Genomic DNA, 24,855 nt, shown 5'->3' on the forward strand with positions numbered 1-24,855 from the left:
TGCTCTTTCCCTTGACTTTTCCACCTTTGCCGCGACCAGACATTGTTCAATATTCTTTCGTAATAAGATGAGAGGAAAAATTGCGGCCTCCCATGAATCAAGTCAGTTTTGTTACTACTTCAAGCGTGCACCCGAGTGCATCAAATGAAAAGCAAGGCAGTTGGCGCGAATTGAAACACGTACTGTAATTTAAATGAAGTCGATAAATCGGCGGACACATCTAATTTTGCTGAACGAGTGAGTCATCATGCCACCAAAAACTAGCGGAAAGGCTGCAAAGAAGGCTGGTAAAGCCCAAAAGAATATCTCCAAGGGAGATAAGAAGAAGAAGAGGAGGAGGAAGGAGAGCTATGCCATTTACATCTACAAAGTTTTGAAGCAAGTGCATCCTGACACTGGCATATCTAGCAAAGCTATGAGTATCATGAACAGCTTTGTTAATGACATCTTCGAGCGTATTGCTGCTGAAGCTTCTCGTTTGGCCCATTACAATAAGCGGTCAACTATCACCAGCCGGGAAATCCAAACAGCTGTGCGCCTTCTTTTGCCTGGTGAACTTGCCAAGCACGCTGTAAGTGAGGGTACGAAGGCTGTTACCAAGTACACAAGCTCTAAGTAAAAATCTTCTTCAAGATTTTTCATTTCAAACGGTCCTTGTCAGGACCAACACATTATTCGAAAGAGTTAAATCACGAAATTTGCTTCATTCTGTTATGTAGAAACACGTTGAAATCCAATTTCTATATGCTGTTAGTAAAAAAGTAAAGCACATAGCGGAGATGTGTCGTGCTTGTATACGAAAGGCATTTACTCGCCGGAGATCTACACTTAGTCATAATAATTTACTTTTAAAAAGTGGTAATACATTCCGTGTTAAGTATAGTAGTAGGTGCACACGGATCGGAAATCAGGTTATTTTAATGTGCCGTGCAAATAAACAGGCTGTTAGTGTAAGAAATAGTGGGTATAACGCTTAGAATATCGATTAATCGCTATGAAATAATGTTGATAAATTATCTCTTGAAAGTACTATAAAATTAATGTTTCTAGTATTTTCGTACTTGAAGGATAATGAAATTTGAAAAAGAGATGCCAACAGCACCTGGTGTTCCCAGGCGGTCACCCATCCAAGTACTGACCAGGCCCGATGCTGCTTGACTTCGGTGATCGGACGAGAACCGGTATATTCAGCATGGTATGGCCGTTGGCGAATGCATATGGCTTCGAGTGAGTTATTGTAGCTACGTAGGTTTGTCGGTGAATACTCAAAAAGACCAGCGCGTGGAAAGCGTTGCTAATTGTTTTAAGTAATGCATGATTACGAAATTATCGTGGTGAACGATGTGAGAATATTCGTCTTTGTGAAAAACAAAATTAGAAAAAGTATACCAACAGCACCTGGTGTTCCCAGGCGGTCACCCATCCAAGTACTGACCAGGCCCGATGCTGCTTGACTTCGGTGATCGGACGAGAACCGGTATATTCAGCATGGTATGGCCGTTGGCAACTACCTTTTCTTCAATGTCCTGTTAAGGAAGTATGTTTTAAGTAAGAATTGACATTATTAACTATAAAGGCAAGCATATTAACGTCGTTAACATTACTTGGAATATACTAATATTCGAATAAATATTTGAATGTTCGAATGATGAGTGATTCGGATGTTCATAGTGCCACTGTGTCCTATCGAGTTTACTATCACGAACCACGTATGAAATTGTATATAAATAAATAAAAATAAATCCTTTATTAAGTATTGATTACAGGAAAAAGGCAAACTTACATTCTTTAATGTACACAATGAAATGTATGAAAGATATTTTTAAGATATGTTTCACTTACCCTTTATAACGCAAGGTAGTTTTCAGTGTAGCATTCTCTTCAGCTGCGAGATAACGTAAGGCAGATGATCATTCAGTCGTGAAGCACTAAAATGTAATATACATTTTAACTATTATCGATAAGAATTATTTACTGCAGGGATGCAAATAAAGTGAGGCAAATTAGTAAATAAAAACCGATACTGTAACTGATAATATAATTAGTTGTATCTGTATTAGTTGTATATACAGTAATCGCACGATTATCCGCGGAGTTGGATGTTGGCATAATCGCGCATAATCAGCAGTATGAGCAGAAAAGGGAAATGAAATGAAATATTTAGATTTACGTCGCATACTTATACCGGTTACGCTAAAGGAGACGGTGATGATGAGTACTGAATGAAGAAAGTGGGAGGAAACGGGAGAAACCCGAGAAAACCCATGAGCACGGTCTTTATGCACGACAAAGTTCACACGGCACGAGCTGGGATTGAATCAGGGACCCCAAGCACCGGAGGCCAAAAAACGGACAAAAAGTCTTTCGTGCAACTTTCGTTTTCGGTAAAAAGTTTACACATAATTTAGAAAGAGTAGTTTTCTGGTCTTTTTATTTCACAAGTTGGTTCATGTCTATATTTTTTACATGCATAAAAAATTTTTCAACTCCCTTGCTTATTTCCTGTTAAAGACCTCTACCTCTGATTGTATTTTTTGCACATATTCTTATTGTTTTCAGACAACATTTCTAAAAGCGTAATTTATCGTCAGCAAGAAAAGAAAAGGAAAGCCTCGGATAGTGGAATGTGTACTGTATATATATATATATATATATATATATATATATATATATATACGTATTAGTATATAGTTTTATTTTATACGTCTCCTATTATTACACAATGTGCAGATATTGTCAAAGCGCAAGTAAATATGTATAACTCCCCGTTCTGCACTTAATAACTTGAAAGAAGTTCGGGGAAGGTAGTGTAACAGAAAGTGCAAACAGAAATGAGGGTTTAAAGGCATTTAATATTATTCCGTAGTAGTATGATTTTTTGTAAAAAAAAAAATATATATATATATATATATATATATATATATATATATATCTAAACATACATATTCAATGATATAGTAAGAGGTTAGCAGCACTGATAGAACTGCAGAAAGTACAAAACCGTTAATAAGAAAGAGAGAGAGATGGTGGCCGCTTTTGTGCTTTTCATTGGCTAATTCCGAATTGCGCGCGAATACGTACGAGATTTCTTTCTTTTTCCTCTTCGCAGCCCAGATGTTGCCAATTAGAAGTTTTTAGTACTACATTTGTATGAAAATGTTGCCTTTAAGAAATGTGGTTTGCATACAGAGAAAAGAGCAAAATGAATATTTACCTTAGTGGGCATGAAAAAAGACGAAACATTTTGCAAGATGGACACACGAACTTCCTTAATGCAGGCGTTCAGTACATTATTGTAAAGAAAAAAACACTAAAAAGAATTACTTCAATATCCCTAGCAACATTCAACAATTCATAGAGAAAAATCTTTATTTTGAGAACAATGGAAAACTATGTAATTGTAGATAACTACTAAATTTAATGATTAAGGAAAACGTTTAGGCCCGGCCCTTCAGAAAGAAAGTGCACAGAATATTCTCTCATGGAAGCAATTGCAAAATCAACATTTTGTTTGCAGTTATAATTAGAGGATCTATATACAGGGTGTTCGAAAAAGAATGTATCCTCTTGAAAGAAAATATTCTCTGGGCCCCTAATCCTTTATATACCGAAAGGAAGTTTGTATAGCATTTTTTCTTACCTTCGTTAGAAGAATTGAAAGTGACTACTATCGTGACACGGGAGATATTTAATCGATAGTCGAATTACTCACATACTCGAATGAACACGTCTCTTGTAAGGAGAGGAAAGGCTTCTGTGATCCGCTATCGCAGCTGTGTCATATCTGCAGAGAATGTTAGGACACAAACGTGATCTTTGAGAGCCTCGTGAAAAGAAGTCGCATAGTATCATGTGTGGAGACATCGGGGCCATCTGAAGAACGCTTCATCATTAGGACCAAGGGCGAGTTACGAAACACTCTGGGATATATTTATTAACATAACTTCTCGTCATTCTGCAAGTGTGGTGGAGCTCCATCCTATTGGAAAAGGAAACCTCGGGAGCCCTCTTCATGTGTAGGTATCGTTCACATCTGAAGCATGTGAAGATAGATTACTGTACTATCGTGTACCTAAAATCATTTTCTACGAATACGAACATGTCTACACTGAAGGCAGTGCAGCTCTTTTTCTCTTTTTTTTGGTCATGTATTGTAACGCGGGGCAATGCACACAATAACATGTAATGTTGTGTATCATCATAAAGGGCCAGGGCGATGATTGGATCTTGATGGACGTGGAGAACTGATAGGTGATGTGAGTGGTATTGTGATCTATGGTTGTATGTTTACTGATGAATGCATAAGGAGAGGTGAAGGGGTTGCCTTTTTTTTTATGTCGATCGGGAGGGAAGCGATTGGGAAACTTTTGACTTTGTTTTTCAACCGAATATATTGATTGAATAGGTCGCCGACAATTTTACGGGGCGTCACGTCGTTGCCTTTTTCATGTCGATCGCGAGCGAAGCGAGCGTTTTTTTTTTTTTTTTTTTTTTTTTTTTTTTTTTTTTTTTTACCGACAATATGTATTGAATCGGTTGCCAACACCTTTAGGGGCGCGTCACGTCCTTCTTTCTGTGCTGATCGCGAGCGAAGCGAGCGCGAAATTTTTGACTTTTTTTTTTTTTTTTTTTTTTTTTTTACCCACAATATTTATTCAATCGGTCGCCAACACTTTTAGGGGTGCGTCACGTCCTCTTTTCTCTGCTGATCGCGAGCGAAGCGAGCGCGAAATTTTGACCTTTTTTTCTCTTTTTAATTCTTTTTTTTCTTTAAGAAAAAATATTGATTTCATAGGTCGCGAACATTTTTACGGGATGCAACATCGTTTATTTGTTTTTCCAACCGTCTTTCTGTCTTGAGCCCCCGCCAAGTTAACTTTATGGTGGACAAAAACTATGTGCGGTGGGTTACCGCGGGGTTCTCCCGTTTCCTCCCACTTTCTTCATTCCACCACCATTTCAATCATTTCTCATAATCAGCGCCTCTTTTAGCCTAAGCGGCATAACGTGGGACGTAAAACAAAGATTTCCTTTAGTTGCTTTCTGTCTTGATTACGAGCGCGAAATTTTTTACTTTTTTTTTCTTTCTTTTGATATTATTCATTTAATAGGACGGCAACACCTTTACGGGCCGCCGCGTCGTCGTTTACACTTCTTCAGCCCATATTCTTTCTGCTTGTTCGTTTTCCGGCATCTTGTTATCACCGCCCGCGGCAATGCCTATGTCTTTCATCGCTTTTTGAAGCAAATCTTTAATAAATATGCACTCTCACATTTGTACTAATATGCATACCACAGTGGATAGACTGTAACTAGGAAAGCAGAAGCCTGCATATCATATTATTTAACAGTTGAAAGTGAACTGTCATTTTAAGTTTGATTTTGATCAGATGAGTGCAGTTCAACTCGTCGACAATTGTGAAGATTCTCGAGGTTAGGGACCATCCATTTTGTGCTTTGTAATGAAAATGGCTGCAGCCAAACTTCTCTGATCTGAATGAAACTTGGCATGATGATACATCTTGACCTGCTCTACAAGTTTATTTAGTATTTTCCGTTGCGCAGGCTTTTGCTTCTCCAGGTTCTCCCATGGAACTGAGAAACGTATTCAGTCGAACTTCTGCGGTAAGTCAGTATATCATCCTGAGAAGTTTGATCGAGATAGCAGAGGTTCGACTATTCGTTTTTCAATTCCATGTGATATTACAACACGGTGAACTAAATTTATATAGAAACACTTTGATTTTGTTTTGTTTTTTGCTAGCATTAAACTGAGAAAATGTTATTCAATAGACAGAGAACACCACTCAAAGAAAAGTACATCATAAGAATATATATATGGTTGCTGTGGTTCTCGGTTTAATTTGCTAGTTAAGAAACTTGCTCTAAATAAGTACATCTTACAGGTGAAAAACTAAGCCAGGCGATAGAATTAAATATAAAGTTATACACTTTTATTTTACGTTTACTAGTGTTGGGTTACTACTGTAAAATAAGTCAGTATATATGAAAGATAACTGTATTAGGTACTATTTTCCACCGGCGGTGTATTCTTGCATAGTGTACTTAATGTTTACAAGCGGGGCGCTACTAGTATGGATGCATGACAAGTGCTATTGAAACTCGAAAACTAACTGGTTTCCACTACCCTTGCTTATACGTATACCCGCGTCGCCTTCGCTCCTGTTCACTTTGGACGCACATTCTTGCTATCGCTCAGGCCCCCAGCTTTCTCCTGTTTTGGCTCCCTTAAATAGTATTCGTGCTTTTTATTGGCCACCTGGCAAAGCACTTGTAATGATTTTACACCAGTAACTCTAAAATACATGTGTATTACTTTATTTAATTCTGTCGTCTGCAGAATTTTTTTTTTTTTCGTACAAATATGCCTTTTCATGCAGAACACTGAATTTTGCCTGTAAATTTTTGAGAATATGCTGTGACGAAACTTGAGCACCGTTCTTCTTTTCTTTCTTATCACGAGTCTTCTTTAGCCTAATGAGCACAATCATCACACGATAACGACTATTCTTTTCATTTAACTTGTAAACAAGTTGAACTAATAATAATAATTGATGTACAAAGGAGAAGTGTCCTACATATTTGAGGTAAAAAATAAAATAAATATACTTCTACTTCATCCGTGTTTACAAAGTTAAATGTTATCGATTTACAAAAAATGGTCACCTATCCACACACTGACCAGGCTCGACACTGCTTGACCATACATATTAAAACATCGGTCCCACTGAATACACAAGTAGTAAGCACATTCACATAAAAATAATTAGGATTACAGTATATAAAATGCGTTAATTAAAATAGCAAATGCCTTACCTTATCACAGGCGATCCAAAGCCACTGCACATCATCTGCTACGCACACTATATTCCTCCAATATTTCACTCACTTCCTATATCACGCAACAGAAAATATTAATAAAATTCACTTAGCAACATTTTCATTTTTAATCAACAATACGTATAACAATTAAGAATAAAATTAATTGTGAGCACATTGTTATAATTAGAATACTGTTTTTATTCGTTTACAAATATGGGATTAATATAGAGCTGGCAGCAACAATATATACAACTCATCCTGTATGTATCGTAAATCCTAACTTGAGAAGACATCTCTGACGCAAACAATGAGACAAGAAATCAAATACTATATCCGACACATTTGGGGTTTATTGAACTTCAATGTTGGAAGATACCACCTTGTCGGTAGTACAAATGTAATATCCTTACAACACGCGGAACTTTTGCCAGGCATATCTAGGAATTTGGGAAGATTAATTGATATCCTTAATGTGCAATGTATGATTATGACGCATTGTTATGTACACGCAGACGGAACCAGGACAATCTATAGATGACATTTGCACTGTGTTTGGACAATTTGTTCGCAGAAAATAACCGTTTTTGTCTATGAATACTTGAGAACATGGAAGGTATGAGATATACATTTTATGCGCAAATATTATAATACAAATCATTGTTAGTTTGGTGGATGCGTGAAAGAAAGAAAAGGAGTAGATTTTTGCAGACGTCCGGATATAAAGCGAGAACTGAGAATACGCATCTATAACATCTATTTTCTTTGTGTTAATGATATCGATGAACTAAACGGGGAAACTAAAATACAACTGTTTGCAGTATAATTCGAAGTATAGTCAAGTGCAGAGGCGTACTCACGGGGTGTCCACCGGGTGCGGACTCCTCGCAAAAGTTCCTAAGTGAACATACATTTGCAGACTTTCTCATTAAATGTAGTTATTAACAGGGAAAATATTGATGTATCATCAATATAAATCTGATCTTACACTTCATCTGTACTCTGTCTGTATCATGTTTTTGTGAAAAAGTAAGTGGAATATTTATCGTGTTTTCGAATGCAGAATAATAGTATATAGACATAGTGGCTTGTAGTATTGGAACCTTGCCCCCCGAAGCTTGGATCCCTTAGAAGAAAAAAAAATGCATGCGCGCCTGGTGAAATGGTTAACGAATTCAGTTCACTCGATGAATCGACAGATAGTAATACACATTTCGACAGATCGACAGCATTCGACAGATACAGACATATGAAAGTAGCACAAGAATTAGGCGAAAGTCCGTGCGTTTCCTCAATTCACGTAGGAAACAACAGAAAATATCAACTACCATAAAATAATCCGTATATATATTTAATTTATTTGGAATAAAATAAATATAGAAACAACCTGTTCATACATAACTACGGTAAGTGCGTTAATTGCTAACGTAAGAACAAATATGAAACAAGGCACAAAATAAAAAAGAAAAATAAAGTTAAAGGGAATAAATATTTAGGCTTGATTGTCATTCGTATTAAGAAGCTGGGTAATAAAATGTTAAAATCTACAGAAAATTATGAAATTAAATCAGGATTTGAAATAAAAGTCTATACATTGGAAGTAGGCCAGGGAGTTTGCAAGGCAGATGTGTGCGACACGCGTTACTTTATAGATTCCCTTCATTGAACTATAGTAAGCAGTACGAAGATGGTACTTTGCGTATAATCACAGGAAGGATTGAAGTTAATTACCATGGTAATATAATTATTTATTGATAAGTATTTCCATGTTAAATTATGAAAATTATAAGCACAAGGAGGGTGAAAAAGTAGTGTGACCGACTTAGCAATGACTGAAACATAAAATAGAAAAGCGAATAAAAACAAATGCCTTTTGAGTTATGTGGAATAAAGTTTCTTCTAGCCAGTAAGGAAGAATAGGATCTGGTGCATTCATTGAATACCTGAAAAAAATCGTTTATCAAAATAGAAGGAAACACACTTATCGTTGTGGCAACTACGAACTTCTGTTTACCTCAGCCCGCCTCAGCAAGTGCTTTCTATCCGGTCCGCGCTCCGTAACCAAACTCAACGCTGCCTGCTAGCGAAAATTTCATTCTTCAGTATCGTTGAGTTTATTGCAGAAAGCAATGGCAGATACGGCATCAGCACCTGCAGCCCCGGCACAGGCTTCTCCTAAGAAGTCTGCAAAGCCTAAGAAACCAAAAACAACACCTTCTCATCCAAGAACATCAGAAATGGTGAACAACGCCATCAAGAATTTGAAGGAAAGGGGAGGAAGTTCACTGCAAGCTATTAAGAAATACATCTCTCAGAACTACAAAGTGGATGCCGAGAAGCTTGCTCCATTTATCAAGAAATACTTGAGAAGTGCAGTTGCTTCTGGGTCTTTGGTTCAGACCAAGGGAAAAGGTGCATCTGGATCGTTTAAGCTTAGTGCTTCATCGCTGAAGGAGAAGCCTGAAGGTGGATCTTCAACCAAGGCGAAACGATCAGCATCAAAGGAGAAGAAGCCTGCGAAAAAGCCAGCAGCTAAACGTCCCAAGAAGACTGGTGAAAAGAAAAAGGCTGCTGCTCCCAAACCTAAGAAATCACCATCTAAAGTGAAGAAGGCAAAAACTCCCAAGAAGCCAAAGGCCCCGAAGCCAAAGAAGGCTACAGCAAAACCGAAAAGTGCTAAGAAGGCTGCACCAAAGAAGAAGTAAATGTGTCAGTAAATCATCTGACATTTTAAAACGGCTCTTTTTAGAGCCATCAAATACTTTGAGAAGAGTAAAATTGTGCTTTTCCTATCATTATCACATGTTCATTCATAGCAATGTATAGTATACACGCAAGGGACTTTGAGTTTTCTTTTTAACCGAAGCACTTCTTGATGTAAGTGCTTTATAACAGAGGGGAATTGAGGGTGGGGAAAGAAAGCTTTCACGGGTGTCAAGAATGGTGTACTCGAAAAAAAATGGGGAACACATTACGTAATGTCAATTTGTGATCACTTACTTTTTCCTTGTTCCTATCTTCAAGTAGCGAAACAGTACAGAAAACGCACTTAATGCATTTGTTAGAAAAACTTTTGCAGGCTGACTGGGTTCGATTCTCGGTGGGAGCTCAAATGTTTCGCATTGCACGTTAATAAGTAGGTCCACGTTTGAAACAGCCTTGCTGCTGAAAGGGACACTAAACTAAAATCAACTCTTTTCAAGGCTGGGGTGAAAGAAATGTTCGAACTTATTACAACTCGTGAAAGTGAAGTAGACTATGTTTCAATTTAACGTCGTACTATTATGATTTTTATGATAAAGGAGACGGGTGATTACGCCTAATGAATGATGGAAATACTGGTGTAATGAGAAAGTGTTAGGAAAAGGGAACACGCTAATAACCACGGATACCGTCTTATAATTCGTAATATTGCTATAAAGAAAAATAGTAACACCAGCAGAAATGTAGGTGTACAATTGAACTGATGTTAAGTACAAACAGACACTTAAAGAAAGTTTAGTTTAACGTTTGCATTCAACAGCAGCGACCTCTGACAAAATAATATTACTTTTGCTACCTTGGAAGAAGTACATATTTCGCCTGCGAGTTCTATCAGATTAATAACGTTGAGAAGGGCAAACAGTGGTTGAATCGAAGTTAAGTTATGCAACATATGGCAAAATCGAACCCTTGACCACATAAAACGAAGATAATCAATCGGTAAACATAGGGGAAAACTAAAGAATATACTTGAAAGATAGGATGATATACGAAACGACAGGAAAACGAAGGTAGATGTATTAACTATGCAACATACGGCGTGAGAATTTAAAAAAAAAAGATAACAAGTATGGACAAGATCCTTGTTAGGATAACAGCATCTCTAAGTAGTGTATTGGTCCTAAAAAGGACCGTTTTTGAACTCAGTGCCAGAACTTCAAACTTAAGCACGTTCCCCACGGATGCGGCGAGCAAGCTGAATGTCCTTAGGCATGATTGTGACTCTCTTTGCGTGAATAGCACACAAGTTGGTGTCTTCGAAAAGCCCTACAAGGTAAGCTTCACTTGCCTCCTGTAAAGCCATGACAGCTGAGCTTTGGAAGCGAAGATCTGTCTTGAAATCTTGTGCAATTTCTCGGACGAGTCGTTGGAAGGGCAGCTTGCGGATGAGCAATTCAGTGCTCTTCTGGTAACGACGAATTTCTCGGAGAGCCACAGTACCAGGCCTGTAACGATGGGGCTTTTTCACTCCACCGGTAGCTGGAGCACTCTTTCTTGCAGCTTTGGTGGCAAGCTGCTTTCGAGGAGCTTTGCCTCCAGTAGATTTCCTAGCTGTCTGCTTGGTACGTGCCATTGCAACTGTCACGACTTGTTTCAAATAATTGCGCGCTGAATGAAGTCAAGTTATATAAAGAGCAAAACCGTTAAATCAAGCTATTTCTCATTGGATAAAGTCAGTCGAAAAGGACAGTTCTCATTGGCTTAGACACGTTTTGTGTTTTTCCTCCGTGCTTTCCCTGCATGATCGAAGGAACAAAACCACGAGTCTTGGGCTGCTTGGGCTTGTATTTCTCGTGTGTGGTGAGCGAAGCAGTAACATATCGAAATGACAGGACGTGGAAAAGGAGGCAAGGGTCTTGGCAAAGGAGGTGCCAAGCGCCACCGTAAAGTTCTTCGTGACAACATCCAGGGTATCACCAAACCCGCTATTAGGCGTCTTGCTCGCCGTGGTGGTGTGAAGCGTATCTCTGGTCTCATTTATGAAGAGACCCGAGGAGTATTGAAAGTATTCCTGGAGAACGTAATCAGAGATGCTGTTACATACACAGAACACGCCAAGAGGAAGACAGTGACAGCTATGGATGTTGTGTATGCCTTGAAGAGGCAAGGAAGAACCCTGTACGGTTTCGGAGGTTAAGTTGGGGTTCCTCCTATTTTGGATATAAAATTGGCATAAACGGCTCTTTTCAGAGCCAACAAATTTATATAAAGGGAAAGATTTACTTTGTGCGATTTTCTGTTAGATTATAAGAATTCGTGTAACTACATTAAAGCCTTTTGATGCACACTAAATTACAGACGTAGAGAGATTAATTTGAGAAAATCATACGTTTTTTTTTACATTATGTACGTTCATGTATACGTATTCATATCATGTAGCAGTATTAATGCTGGAGAAGGGGTTCTGGTTGGAAATTGGCGATTTGTTGGAAGTAGCGAGCATGAGAGATGCGAAACGCAAGTCGGAATTTCTGTTCTGACAGTAGGATGTACGTATAGAGGCTTATACAACTTCTATACTGTGCTGTGAGGGGCGAATAATGCGTTAGAAACCTGAATCTTGTCCTTTATCTTGTTTACGTGGTCTTGGGTTCGATTTCTTTCTTTTGCGGTAGTGTCTATTGTGATTTACATGTAAATTAATGACACTTCGTAGCGGGTTACTAAAATAAAGAGTAATACAAATATGAGATGTAGGTTAATGCATTGTATACTTCACATTATTTACTAAAGAAAGGCAGTAGTTACAAGAAACCTAGGCTCGCTCGTTGGGCACAGTAGCAAATGAGTTCTGAGATCAGAGAATAAGAGTAGTTGCGTATTACAAACCATATACATATAACACATATCACACAAATATGAATATCGACCTTGCAAAGAATAAATCGTACTTAAGTGTGCATTTAATGTCATTACTATGTTGCAAAAGAAATTTAGGAAAGTTTTCTGATCCGCTCTGTTCATGATGTCATTGGGGCATAGTAATGAACAATAATAAATGTCGAGAACATATTGAACAGAGTAATTTCAGCCAAGCCAACGCAAGAGAGAAACATGAGTGCTTTAAGAATGTTGGAAATTCCTTTGTCTAGCATGAAGTACATGAGAATATGTGGTATGAGGTTTTCTTCCATTGCTGAGAATCTGGGCTCGACTGTCCTGTCCTCTGGGTAATATGAGCCCGATGTACGCAAATATCAAAAAAATGTAGCTAGCGACAATACAAAAGGTAATGATCTTATAATTAATAATGTAGTGGGAACTAAGCACATCGCTGTTTGGAGTATTCTAAAGTTAGTGTGACTTCCTATGGGCTTCAATTACGATCGACGACTACACATATACTAATTAATCGAATAGCAGCGAGAATTTCGAATGAAACTAAGCAACTATCTCAGACACTTTTGATGAGTCTGTATATCGAAAACAATTCATTTCAATCGTAAATCTCCTCTATAAAGGGGTTTGTGGCCCTCATAAGGGCCGATTTGTATGAGATATAGGTCTTACATTTATGCCTTCTTCTCAGTTTTCTTGGGCAGAAGTACAGCTTGAATGTTGGGCAAAACACCACCCTGAGCGATTGTAACTCCAGACAACAACTTGTTTAATTCCTCGTCGTTACGGATAGCTAACTGCAGATGACGTGGAATAATCCTAGTCTTCTTGTTGTCACGAGCAGCGTTGCCTGCCAACTCAAGAACTTCAGCTGCCAGGTATTCCATGACTGCAGCCAAATACACGGGAGCGCCAGCACCAACTCGTTCGGCATAGTTACCCTTTCGCAAAAGACGATGGATTCTGCCTACTGGGAATTGAAGGCCAGCCCTGCTGGAGCGGGACTTGCTCTTTCCCTTGACTTTTCCACCTTTGCCGCGACCAGACATTGTTCAATATTCTTTCGTAATAAGATGAGAGGAAAAATTGCGGCCTCCAAAGGTCCAAAGGTCCAAAGGTTATCGTGACTAATTTATCGAATCTGAGTACCAGGTAAAATACCTTTGCCTCTTATTTGATGTGGGATTCATTTGACGTGATAGCATTTGTGGTAATTGGTGAATCAACAACTGTCGTTGACCCTTGTGTGTAAGTGTTATGTTTTTGGGTTCTGAGGTGTATGTGTGTAATTTTTATTTGTAGTGCTGTTTTATTTGATGTGTTTCCTTTGCTCCTTCTTATGATTTCATGCCTGGTGTTCGGTTAAGCTTAGCGGTTGGTTGAGGGTGGTGAGTTGACGAGATGCCCAAGATAAGATGTTAAGGTGGCTGAGGTCTAGCATAAATTTGACGATATGCTGGTACTTGTCCAATGTGGTTGAGGATGTCGTGTGGTGAATTCTGAAGCGAATTCCAGAAAGTTCTCCTGCCTTTACAAATGACTTCGTCGAGGTATGGGAGGTCAAGGTCTTCATGAATCTGTGCGATACGGGTGTCACGGGAGTGACCAGTAATTTGACGGGCTGCGAAGTTTTGTACTATCTGTAGTTTGGCTCGGTATGAGCGAGCTGCATGATGCCATACTGGGCTTGCGTATAACATTAATGAGCGTATCATCATACAGTAGATGTGTTTCTTCGTGTCCAAAGTCAATTGAGGTGATCGGAGTAGACAAGATAATCTGCCAAGTCGCTGACGAGCACGGAGAGCGAGAGATAGGAGATGTTGGCGGAAGGTAAGTTTCCGGTCTAACTGGAGTCCTAAGTACTTTGTAGATGTAACTTGTTGTAGTTGTTGGCCATGAAAGGTTAGGTGAACAGGAATGTCAGATCGATGTTTTGAGAAAACTATGACAGCAGTTTTTTCAGGATTAATACCTATTCGCCATCGCGTGGTCCAATCTTCGATGCGATTAAGGTGACGTTGCACCCATAGTTGAGTAAACTTGATGTTTCTACTAGAAGCGAACAGAGCCGCATCATCTGCAAATGTTGAAGTAAAGGTGTTCAGGGTCGTCGGAAAGTCTGCAGTGTACAGGATATAAAGTAGCGGCGACAAACACGAACCCTGTGGAACGCCTGCCTCTATTTGTAGGATCTCCGAGTATGTGGATTCGTGACGGACTTGAAATCGACGATTTTCAAGGAACGCCTGGATGACAGCTATGAGATGAGGTGGAACATCAAATTTATGCAGTTTATACAAAAGACCATCATGCCAGACTCTGTCGAAAGCTCGTGCAACGTCTAAGAATACTGCTGTTACCACCTCTCGGTCGTTTAGGCTCTGGATGATTCTCTCAGTGACTCTCGTGAGTTGAGCTGTTGTGCTGAATACTGGTCTGAATGCAAACTGGTGTGGAGGTATCAGTTGATGTTCTTCAACAAAGTATAACAGTCTTCTATGAAGCAGACGTTCTATTACTTTACTCAAGTGGCTGAGCAGGCTTATCGGTCGATAATTCTGTGGGAAGAGAGGGTTTTTCCCAGTCTTCGGTAACATGCATATGGTAGCTAGTTTCCATGATTGTGGGTAGTAGCCTAATTTCAGTATGGCGTTGAAGATCCTGCACAATAAGACAGTTAGTTTCCTCGGAGCTTTCTTCAGTGCTAGTGGCGAAATGTGATCTGGTCCTGCTGCTTTATGACTTTGGAGCTTCTTGATTACTGTGGAGATTTCTTGAGGTTTGCTGAGCAGGTTAGGGGCGAGATCTGGAGGTGGAGCTCTGGTTCTTAGATAACGGTGTACCCTTCGAATGTGGTGTTCGTCTATGTGTTCGAAGTTTGGTTGAAACTGATTTTCCAGTTGTTGAGCGAAGGTGTTAGCTTTTCCTTCAGAATCGAAGACAAGTCCTCTGGGTCCGTGGAGCGGTTGCGTATGTTTAGGGCCTGGGGATGAGAGACTGCGAACCAGACGCCAGAAATGATGATTAGCTGTGGAGTAAGAGCGGAGGCGATTGTTCCATTGAACTTCCTGAATACGGTGTAGACGTAATTTCAATTTCCAAGATAGGAAGTTGTATAAGGATTTAAAGGCAGGATGACGTAGTTGTTGCCATTTCTTCCGAGCCCATCTCTTGAATGCAGCTATGATGGCAGTGCGATGCTCATCATTTGAGGTTGGCGTAGTACTTCGGACAGAGGTGGTTGCTATATGATATGCACTTGATATGGCTGCAGTAAGTTGAGCGATAGCATCTTCTAGTTCTTCAGGTGTATTAAGAGGAATTCGTAGGTCGATGAGTTCTTTCAGTTGAATGCAGTAAGCGTCCCAATCTGTTTTGCAGATTAATGGAAGGCGAGTATTGGGAGTGGTGTAATCCTGTTGGATGGTGAGAAGAACTGGATTATGGTCTGAGTTCAAGGCTGAGATCGACACTGGGTCTTCAGTTACTGTGACATTCATGTAGAGGACTGTGTCCAGAATATCCGGAGTTCCTCGTCCTCTTGGAAAGTACGTAGGTTCCGTTGGTGCGGATGCTTGAAAATCTAGGTTATCAAGGTGAGCTTCGATGGTGATTCCAGTCGTATTGTTCACGTGTGAGTGCCAGGCGGCATGCTTTGCATTCAAGTCTCCCCCTATTAAGACTCGTGGACCTAAAAGACGAAGTTTGCGTAGGTCTTCGAGTTCTATGCGACGTCGAGGTTGCTTGTATGCGGAGACTATGATAAGAGGTTCGTCTGGTGAAAGTAAGCGTATAATTGTGACTTCAAGTGAGTCCAGTTGTGGAGGATTGATGAGTTCATACGGAATGCTATGTTTTAATACTATTGCTGTGCCGCCGTTATTCGTTGGCCGGTCTGTGCGTAGTACTGTATAGTTGCGAATTTTCCAGTTGGTTGGTGGTTTTAAAAAAGTCTCTTGGAGAAGTGCTATATCTACTTGGTGTTCGGTCAGGAAATGTTGAAATTCAAGCCTTTGAGATGCAACACCGTTGGCATTCCAATAGCATATCTTGAGGTGGTGTCTTGAGGATTTAGTCTGTACCATTATCTATGATGTCAACTAATATCTCTACAAGTGCAGTGATCTTGTCGAAGTGGTCAGTGGCTGTTTTTACTTTGCGTAGTCCAGACTTAAGTTTCTGAAGAATGATTGACAAGTTGAGGTCTTTAAATAGTTGTAGAATTTCCTTAATAGAGGAGCCAAGACTGGATTCTTCCGTGGGTTCAGTGGTGGTGCGAGAATCTTGATGAGGTGTGATGGATCTTGAAGTGGTGGACGATGAGTCTTGTGCTTGTCTTTTCGGTAGAGATGGGAAGTTCTTTTCTGTGGAAGGCGGTGGAGGGGGCACAATTGGTTTTGGAGGTGTGGCCTGAATCAAGTCAGTTTTGTTACTACTTCAAGCGTGCACCCGAGTGCATCAAATGAAAAGCAAGGCAGTTGGCGCGAATTGAAACACGTACTGTAATTTAAATGAAGTCGATAAATCGGCGGACACATCTAATTTTGCTGAACGAGTGAGTCATCATGCCACCAAAAACTAGCGGAAAGGCTGCAAAGAAGGCTGGTAAAGCCCAAAAGAATATCTCCAAGGGAGATAAGAAGAAGAAGAGGAGGAGGAAGGAGAGCTATGCCATTTACATCTACAAAGTTTTGAAGCAAGTGCATCCTGACACTGGCATATCTAGCAAAGCTATGAGTATCATGAACAGCTTTGTTAATGACATCTTCGAGCGTATTGCTGCTGAAGCTTCTCGTTTGGCCCATTACAATAAGCGGTCAACTATCACCAGCCGGGAAATCCAAACAGCTGTGCGCCTTCTTTTGCCTGGTGAACTTGCCAAGCACGCTGTAAGTGAGGGTACGAAGGCTGTTACCAAGTACACAAGCTCTAAGTAAAAATCTTCTTCAAGATTTTTCATTTCAAACGGTCCTTGTCAGGACCAACACATTATTCGAAAGAGTTAAATCACGAAATTTGCTTCATTCTGTTATGTAGAAACACGTTGAAATCCAATTTCTATATGCTGTTAGTAAAAAAGTAAAGCACATAGCGGAGATGTGTCGTGCTTGTATACGAAAGGCATTTACTCGCCGGAGATCTACACTTAGTCATAATAATTTACTTTTAAAAAGTGGTAATACATTCCGTGTTAAGTATAGTAGTAGGTGCACACGGATCGGAAATCAGGTTATTTTAATGTGCCGTGCAAATAAACAGGCTGTTAGTGTAAGAAATAGTGGGTATAACGCTTAGAATATCGATTAATCGCTATGAAATAATGTTGATAAATTATCTCTTGAAAGTACTATAAAATTAATGTTTCTAGTATTTTCGTACTTGAAGGATAATGAAATTTGAAAAAGAGATGCCAACAGCACCTGGTGTTCCCAGGCGGTCACCCATCCAAGTACTGACCAGGCCCGATGCTGCTTGACTTCGGTGATCGGACGAGAACCGGTATATTCAGCATGGTATGGCCGTTGGCGAATGCATATGGCTTCGAGTGAGTTATTGTAGCTACGTAGGTTTGTCGGTGAATACTCAAAAAGACCAGCGCGTGGAAAGCGTTGCTAATTGTTTTAAGTAATGCATGATTACGAAATTATCGTGGTGAACGATGTGAGAATATTCGTCTTTGTGAAAAACAAAATTAGAAAAAGTATACCAACAGCACCTGGTGTTCCCAGGCGGTCACCCATCCAAGTACTGACCAGGCCCGATGCTGCTTGACTTCGGTGATCGGACGAGAACCGGTATATTCAGCATGGTATGGCCGTTGGCAACTACCTTTTCTTCAATGTCCTGTTAAGGAAGTATGTTTTAAGTAAGAATTGACATTATTAACTATAAAGGCAAGCATATTAACGTCGTTAACATTACTTGGAATATACTAATATTCGAATAAATATTTGAATGTTCGAATGATGAGTGATTCGGATGTTCATAGTGCCACTGTGTCCTATCGAGTTTACTATCACGAACCACGTATGAAATTGTATATAAATAAATAAAAATAAATCCTTTATTAAGTATTGATTACAGGAAAAAGGCAAACTTACATTCTTTAATGTACACAATGAAATGTATGAAAGATATTTTTAAGATATGTTTCACTTACCCTTTATAACGCAAGGTAGTTTTCAGTGTAGCATTCTCTTCAGCTGCGAGATAACGTAAGGCAGATGATCATTCAGTCGTGAAGCACTAAAATGTAATATACATTTTAACTATTATCGATAAGAATTATTTACTGCAGGGATGCAAATAAAGTGAGGCAAATTAGTAAATAAAAACCGATACTGTAACTGATAATATAATTAGTTGTATCTGTATTAGTTGTATATACAGTAATCGCACGATTATCCGCGGAGTTGGATGTTGGCATAATCGCGCATAATCAGCAGTATGAGCAGAAAAGGGAAATGAAATGAAATATTTAGATTTACGTCGCATACTTATACCGGTTACGCTAAAGGAGACGGTGATGATGAGTACTGAATGAAGAAAGTGGGAGGAAACGGGAGAAACCCGAGAAAACCCATGAGCACGGTCTTTATGCACGACAAAGTTCACACGGCACGAGCTGGGATTGAATCAGGGACCCCAAGCACCGGAGGCCAAAAAACGGACAAAAAGTCTTTCGTGCAACTTTCGTTTTCGGTAAAAAGTTTACACATAATTTAGAAAGAGTAGTTTTCTGGTCTTTTTATTTCACAAGTTGGTTCATGTCTATATTTTTTACATGCATAAAAAATTTTTCAACTCCCTTGCTTATTTCCTGTTAAAGACCTCTACCTCTGATTGTATTTTTTGCACATATTCTTATTGTTTTCAGACAACATTTCTAAAAGCGTAATTTATCGTCAGCAAGAAAAGAAAAGGAAAGCCTCGGATAGTGGAATGTGTACTGTATATATATATATATATATATATATATATATATATATATATATACGTATTAGTATATAGTTTTATTTTATACGTCTCCTATTATTACACAATGTGCAGATATTGTCAAAGCGCAAGTAAATATGTATAACTCCCCGTTCTGCACTTAATAACTTGAAAGAAGTTCGGGGAAGGTAGTGTAACAGAAAGTGCAAACAGAAATGAGGGTTTAAAGGCATTTAATATTATTCCGTAGTAGTATGATTTTTTGTAAAAAAAAAAATATATATATATATATATATATATATCTAAACATACATATTCAATGATATAGTAAGAGGTTAGCAGCACTGATAGAACTGCAGAAAGTACAAAACCGTTAATAAGAAAGAGAGAGAGATGGTGGCCGCTTTTGTGCTTTTCATTGGCTAATTCCGAATTGCGCGCGAATACGTACGAGATTTCTTTCTTTTTCCTCTTCGCAGCCCAGATGTTGCCAATTAGAAGTTTTTAGTACTACATTTGTATGAAAATGTTGCCTTTAAGAAATGTGGTTTGCATACAGAGAAAAGAGCAAAATGAATATTTACCTTAGTGGGCATGAAAAAAGACGAAACATTTTGCAAGATGGACACACGAACTTCCTTAATGCAGGCGTTCAGTACATTATTGTAAAGAAAAAAACACTAAAAAGAATTACTTCAATATCCCTAGCAACATTCAACAATTCATAGAGAAAAATCTTTATTTTGAGAACAATGGAAAACTATGTAATTGTAGATAACTACTAAATTTAATGATTAAGGAAAACGTTTAGGCCCGGCCCTTCAGAAAGAAAGTGCACAGAATATTCTCTCATGGAAGCAATTGCAAAATCAACATTTTGTTTGCAGTTATAATTAGAGGATCTATATACAGGGTGTTCGAAAAAGAATGTATCCTCTTGAAAGAAAATATTCTCTGGGCCCCTAATCCTTTATATACCGAAAGGAAGTTTGTATAGCATTTTTTCTTACCTTCGTTAGAAGAATTGAAAGTGACTACTATCGTGACACGGGAGATATTTAATCGATAGTCGAATTACTCACATACTCGAATGAACACGTCTCTTGTAAGGAGAGGAAAGGCTTCTGTGATCCGCTATCGCAGCTGTGTCATATCTGCAGAGAATGTTAGGACACAAACGTGATCTTTGAGAGCCTCGTGAAAAGAAGTCGCATAGTATCATGTGTGGAGACATCGGGGCCATCTGAAGAACGCTTCATCATTAGGACCAAGGGCGAGTTACGAAACACTCTGGGATATATTTATTAACATAACTTCTCGTCATTCTGCAAGTGTGGTGGAGCTCCATCCTATTGGAAAAGGAAACCTCGGGAGCCCTCTTCATGTGTAGGTATCGTTCACATCTGAAGCATGTGAAGATAGATTACTGTACTATCGTGTACCTAAAATCATTTTCTACGAATACGAACATGTCTACACTGAAGGCAGTGCAGCTCTTTTTCTCTTTTTTTTGGTCATGTATTGTAACGCGGGGCAATGCACACAATAACATGTAATGTTGTGTATCATCATAAAGGGCCAGGGCGATGATTGGATCTTGATGGACGTGGAGAACTGATAGGTGATGTGAGTGGTATTGTGATCTATGGTTGTATGTTTACTGATGAATGCATAAGGAGAGGTGAAGGGGTTGCCTTTTTTTTTATGTCGATCGGGAGGGAAGCGATTGGGAAACTTTTGACTTTGTTTTTCAACCGAATATATTGATTGAATAGGTCGCCGACAATTTTACGGGGCGTCACGTCGTTGCCTTTTTCATGTCGATCGCGAGCGAAGCGAGCGTTTTTTTTTTTTTTTTTTTTTTTTTTTTTTTTTTTTTTACCGACAATATGTATTGAATCGGTTGCCAACACCTTTAGGGGCGCGTCACGTCCTTCTTTCTGTGCTGATCGCGAGCGAAGCGAGCGCGAAATTTTTGACTTTTTTTTTTTTTTTTTTTTTTTTTTTTACCCACAATATTTATTCAATCGGTCGCCAACACTTTTAGGGGTGCGTCACGTCCTCTTTTCTCTGCTGATCGCGAGCGAAGCGAGCGCGAAATTTTGACCTTTTTTTCTCTTTTTAATTCTTTTTTTTCTTTAAGAAAAAATATTGATTTCATAGGTCGCGAACATTTTTACGGGATGCAACATCGTTTATTTGTTTTTCCAACCGTCTTTCTGTCTTGAGCCCCCGCCAAGTTAACTTTATGGTGGACAAAAACTATGTGCGGTGGGTTACCGCGGGGTTCTCCCGTTTCCTCCCACTTTCTTCATTCCACCACCATTTCAATCATTTCTCATAATCAGCGCCTCTTTTAGCCTAAGCGGCATAACGTGGGACGTAAAACAAAGATTTCCTTTAGTTGCTTTCTGTCTTGATTACGAGCGCGAAATTTTTTACTTTTTTTTTCTTTCTTTTGATATTATTCATTTAATAGGACGGCAACACCTTTACGGGCCGCCGCGTCGTCGTTTACACTTCTTCAGCCCATATTCTTTCTGCTTGTTCGTTTTCCGGCATCTTGTTATCACCGCCCGCGGCAATGCCTATGTCTTTCATCGCTTTTTGAAGCAAATCTTTAATAAATATGCACTCTCACATTTGTACTAATATGCATACCACAGTGGATAGACTGTAACTAGGAAAGCAGAAGCCTGCATATCATATTATTTAACAGTTGAAAGTGAACTGTCATTTTAAGTTTGATTTTGATCAGATGAGTGCAGTTCAACTCGTCGACAATTGTGAAGATTCTCGAGGTTAGGGACCATCCATTTTGTGCTTTGTAATGAAAATGGCTGCAGCCAAACTTCTCTGATCTGAATGAAACTTGGCATGATGATACATCTTGACCTGCTCTACAAGTTTATTTAGTATTTTCCGTTGCGCAGGCTTTTGCTTCTCCAGGTTCTCCCATGGAACTGAGAAACGTATTCAGTCGAACTTCTGCGGTAAGTCAGTATATCATCCTGAGAAGTTTGATCGAGATAGCAGAGGTTCGACTATTCGTTTTTCAATTCCATGTGATATTACAACACGGTGAACTAAATTTATATAGAAACACTTTGATTTTGTTTTGTTTTTTGCTAGCATTAAACTGAGAAAATGTTATTCAATAGACAGAGAACACCACTCAAAGAAAAGTACATCATAAGAATATATATATGGTTGCTGTGGTTCTCGGTTTAATTTGCTAGTTAAGAAACTTGCTCTAAATAAGTACATCTTACAGGTGAAAAACTAAGCCAGGCGATAGAATTAAATATAAAGTTATACACTTTTATTTTACGTTTACTAGTGTTGGGTTACTACTGTAAAATAAGTCAGTATATATGAAAGATAACTGTATTAGGTACTATTTTCCACCGGCGGTGTATTCTTGCATAGTGTACTTAATGTTTACAAGCGGGGCGCTACTAGTATGGATGCATGACAAGTGCTATTGAAACTCGAAAACTAACTGGTTTCCACTACCCTTGCTTATACGTATACCCGCGTCGCCTTCGCTCCTGTTCACTTTGGACGCACATTCTTGCTATCGCTCAGGCCCCCAGCTTTCTCCTGTTTTGGCTCCCTTAAATAGTATTCGTGCTTTTTATTGGCCACCTGGCAAAGCACTTGTAATGATTTTACACCAGTAACTCTAAAATACATGTGTATTACTTTATTTAATTCTGTCGTCTGCAGAATTTTTTTTTTTTTCGTACAAATATGCCTTTTCATGCAGAACACTGAATTTTGCCTGTAAATTTTTGAGAATATGCTGTGACGAAACTTGAGCACCGTTCTTCTTTTCTTTCTTATCACGAGTCTTCTTTAGCCTAATGAGCACAATCATCACACGATAACGACTATTCTTTTCATTTAACTTGTAAACAAGTTGAACTAATAATAATAATTGATGTACAAAGGAGAAGTGTCCTACATATTTGAGGTAAAAAATAAAATAAATATACTTCTACTTCATCCGTGTTTACAAAGTTAAATGTTATCGATTTACAAAAAATGGTCACCTATCCACACACTGACCAGGCTCGACACTGCTTGACCATACATATTAAAACATCGGTCCCACTGAATACACAAGTAGTAAGCACATTCACATAAAAATAATTAGGATTACAGTATATAAAATGCGTTAATTAAAATAGCAAATGCCTTACCTTATCACAGGCGATCCAAAGCCACTGCACATCATCTGCTACGCACACTATATTCCTCCAATATTTCACTCACTTCCTATATCACGCAACAGAAAATATTAATAAAATTCACTTAGCAACATTTTCATTTTTAATCAACAATACGTATAACAATTAAGAATAAAATTAATTGTGAGCACATTGTTATAATTAGAATACTGTTTTTATTCGTTTACAAATATGGGATTAATATAGAGCTGGCAGCAACAATATATACAACTCATCCTGTATGTATCGTAAATCCTAACTTGAGAAGACATCTCTGACGCAAACAATGAGACAAGAAATCAAATACTATATCCGACACATTTGGGGTTTATTGAACTTCAATGTTGGAAGATACCACCTTGTCGGTAGTACAAATGTAATATCCTTACAACACGCGGAACTTTTGCCAGGCATATCTAGGAATTTGGGAAGATTAATTGATATCCTTAATGTGCAATGTATGATTATGACGCATTGTTATGTACACGCAGACGGAACCAGGACAATCTATAGATGACATTTGCACTGTGTTTGGACAATTTGTTCGCAGAAAATAACCGTTTTTGTCTATGAATACTTGAGAACATGGAAGGTATGAGATATACATTTTATGCGCAAATATTATAATACAAATCATTGTTAGTTTGGTGGATGCGTGAAAGAAAGAAAAGGAGTAGATTTTTGCAGACGTCCGGATATAAAGCGAGAACTGAGAATACGCATCTATAACATCTATTTTCTTTGTGTTAATGATATCGATGAACTAAACGGGGAAACTAAAATACAACTGTTTGCAGTATAATTCGAAGTATAGTCAAGTGCAGAGGCGTACTCACGGGGTGTCCACCGGGTGCGGACTCCTCGCAAAAGTTCCTAAGTGAACATACATTTGCAGACTTTCTCATTAAATGTAGTTATTAACAGGGAAAATATTGATGTATCATCAATATAAATCTGATCTTACACTTCATCTGTACTCTGTCTGTATCATGTTTTTGTGAAAAAGTAAGTGGAATATTTATCGTGTTTTCGAATGCAGAATAATAGTATATAGACATAGTGGCTTGTAGTATTGGAACCTTGCCCCCCGAAGCTTGGATCCCTTAGAAGAAAAAAAAATGCATGCGCGCCTGGTGAAATGGTTAACGAATTCAGTTCACTCGATGAATCGACAGATAGTAATACACATTTCGACAGATCGACAGCATTCGACAGATACAGACATATGAAAGTAGCACAAGAA

General features: G+C 38.7%; 4 non-coding genes across 4 annotated transcripts; all 4 read right to left on the minus strand.

Annotated features, from left to right (window-relative positions):
- Positions 1-1,090: 1,090 nt before the first annotated feature.
- On the minus strand, positions 1,091-1,209 carry LOC145677656 (5S ribosomal RNA). The gene has a single exon (XR_014129921.1). It is a non-coding gene; the product is annotated as a 5S ribosomal RNA (ribosomal RNA).
- Positions 1,210-1,386: 177 nt separating this feature from the next.
- On the minus strand, positions 1,387-1,505 carry LOC145677660 (5S ribosomal RNA). The gene has a single exon (XR_014129926.1). It is a non-coding gene; the product is annotated as a 5S ribosomal RNA (ribosomal RNA).
- Positions 1,506-17,852: 16,347 nt separating this feature from the next.
- Positions 17,853-17,971, minus strand: LOC145677658 (5S ribosomal RNA). The gene has a single exon (XR_014129924.1). It is a non-coding gene; the product is annotated as a 5S ribosomal RNA (ribosomal RNA).
- Positions 17,972-18,148: 177 nt separating this feature from the next.
- LOC145677661 (5S ribosomal RNA) lies at positions 18,149-18,267 on the minus strand. The gene has a single exon (XR_014129927.1). It is a non-coding gene; the product is annotated as a 5S ribosomal RNA (ribosomal RNA).
- Positions 18,268-24,855: the final 6,588 nt, after the last annotated feature.

Source organism: Thermobia domestica, unplaced genomic scaffold (genome assembly GCF_964235325.1).
Source record: "Thermobia domestica unplaced genomic scaffold, izTheDome1.hap1.1 HAP1_SCAFFOLD_1175, whole genome shotgun sequence".
In the NCBI taxonomy this organism is placed as follows: domain Eukaryota; kingdom Metazoa; phylum Arthropoda; class Insecta; order Zygentoma; family Lepismatidae; genus Thermobia; species Thermobia domestica.